This window comes from Salmo trutta, chromosome 18 (genome assembly GCF_901001165.1).
Source record: "Salmo trutta chromosome 18, fSalTru1.1, whole genome shotgun sequence".
NCBI classification, from domain to species: Eukaryota; Metazoa; Chordata; class Actinopteri; order Salmoniformes; family Salmonidae; genus Salmo; species Salmo trutta.
Genome location: NC_042974.1, coordinates 28119900 through 28122655, shown reverse-complemented (window position 1 = coordinate 28122655; position 2756 = coordinate 28119900).

Genomic DNA, 2756 nt, shown 5'->3' with positions numbered 1-2756 from the left:
TCTGAACCCCACCCTGTGCAACTGTGTCCTGGACTTCTTGACGGGTCCCCCCCAGGTGGTAAAGGTAGGAATCATCACCTCCTCTTTGCTGATCTTCAACACTGGGGCCCCACAAGGGTGCGTGCTCAGCCCCCTCCTGTACTCCCTGGTCACCCATGACTGCGTGGCCAAGCACGCCTCCAACTCAATCATCAAGTTTGCAGACGACACAACAGTAGTAGGCTTGATTACCAACAATGATGAGACAGCCTACAGGGAGGAGGTGAAGGCTCTGGGAGTGTGGTGCCAGGAAAATAACCTCTCACTCAACACCAACAAAACTAAGGAGATGATTGTGGACTTCAGGAAACATCAGAGGGAGTACCCCCTTATCCACATCAATGGGACTGCAGTGGAGAAGGTGGAAAGCTTCAAGTTCCTCGACGTACACATCACTGACAAACTAAAATGGTCCATCCACACAGACAGTGTGGTGAAGAAGGCACAACAGCGCCTGTTCAACCTCAGGAGGCTAAAGACCTTTGGCTTAACACCTAAAACCCTCAAAAACTTTTACAGATGCACAATTGAGAGCACCCTGTCGGGCTGTATCACCGCCTGATATGGCAACTATACTGCCCACAACCTCAAAACTCTCCAGAGGGTGGTGCGGTCTGCCCAACACATTACCGGGGCAAACTTCCGACCCTCCTGGACCTACAGCACCCGATGCCACAGGAAGAAAAAGATCATCAAGGACATCATCCACCGAGCCACTGCCTGTTCATCCTGCTATCATCCAGAAGGTGAGGTCAGTACAGGTGCATCATAGCTGGGACCGAGAGACTGAAAAACAGCTTCTATCTCAAGGCCATCAGACTGCTAAACAGCCATCACTAGCACATACAGTTAAAGTCGGAAGTTTACATACACTTAGGTTGGAGTCATTGAAGCTTGTTTTTCAACCACTCCACAAATTTCTTGTTAACAAACTATAGTTTTGGCAAGTCCGTTAGGACATCTACTTTGTGCATGACACAAGTAATTTTTTCAATGATTGTTTTCTTGACAGATTACTTATAATTCACTGTATCACAATTCCAGTGGGTCAGAAGTTTACATACACTAAGTTGACTGTGCCCTTAAACAGCTTGGAAAATTCCAGAAAATGATGTCATGACTTTAGAAGCTTCTGATAGGCGAATTGACATCATTTGAGTAAATTGGAGGTGTACCTGTGGATGTATTTCAAGGCCTACCTTCAAACTCAGTGCCACTTTGCTTGACATCATGGGAAAATCAAAAGACATCAGCTAAGACCTCAGAAAATAAATTGTAGACCTCCACAAGTCCGGTTGATCCTTGGGAGCAATTTCCAAATGCCTGAAGGTACCATGTTCATCTGTACAAACAATAGTACGCAAGTATAAACATCATGAGACCACGCAGCCCTCAAACCGCTCAGGAAGGAGACGCATTCTGTCTCCTAGAGATGAATGTACTTTGATGCGAAAAGTGCAAATCAATCCCAGAACAACAGCAAAGGACCTTGTGAAGATGCTGAAAGAAGCAGGTATAAAAGTATCTATATCCACAGTAAAACGAGTCCTATATCGACATAACCTGAAAGGCCGCTCAGCAAGGAAGAAGCCACTGCTCCAAAACCGCCATAAAAAAGCCAGACTACGGTTTGCAACTGCACATGGAGAGAAAAAAAATCATACTTTTTGGATAAATGTCCTCTGGTCTGATGAAACAAAAATAGAACTGTTTGGCCATAATGACCATCGTTATGTTTGGAGGAAAAAGGGGGAGGCTTGCAAGCCGAAGAACACCATCCCAACCATGAAGCACGGGGGTGGCAGCATCATGTTGTGGGGGTGCTTTGCTGCAGGAAGGACTGGTCTACTTCACAAAATAGATGGCATCATGAGGAAAGAAAATTATGTGGATATATTGAAGCAACATCTCAAGACATCAGTCAGGAAGTTAAAACTTGGTCGCAAATGGGTCTTCCAAATGGACAATGACCCCAAGCATACTTCCAAAGTTGTGGCAAAATGGCTTAAGGACAACAAAGTCAAGGTATTGGAATGGCCGTCACAAAGACCTGACCTCAATCCTATAGAAAATTTGTGGGCAGAACTGAAAAAGCGTGTGCGAGCAAGGAGGCCTACAAACCTGACTCAGTTACACCAGCTCTGTCAGGAGGAGTGGGCCAAAATTCACCCAACTTCTTGTGGAAAGCTTGTGGAAGGCTACCCGAAACATTTGACCCAAGTTAAACAATTTAAAGGCAATGCTACCAAATACTAATTGAGTGTATGTAAACTTTTGACCCACTGGGAATGTGATGAAAGAAATTAAAGCTGAAATAAATCCTTCTCTCTACTATTATTCTGACATTTCAATTTCTTAAAATAAAGTGGTGATCCTAACTGACCTAAAACAGGGATTTTTACGAGGATTAAATGTCAGGAATTTCGAAAACTGAGTTTAAATGTATTTGGCTAAGGTGTATTCGAACTTCCGACTTCAACTGTAAGAGGCGGCTGCCTATAGACATACATTAGGAATCACTGGCCACTTTTAGAAATTCATCACTAGCCACTTTAATAATGTCTCCTTATCTTGCATTACTCATCTCATATGTATAAACTATACTCTATACTATTCTACAGTATCTTAGTCACTTTAATTGTGTGTAAATATTGCATCACCCATCTCATATGTATGTACTGTATTCTATATTATGCCACTGTAGCTCTGACAAATGT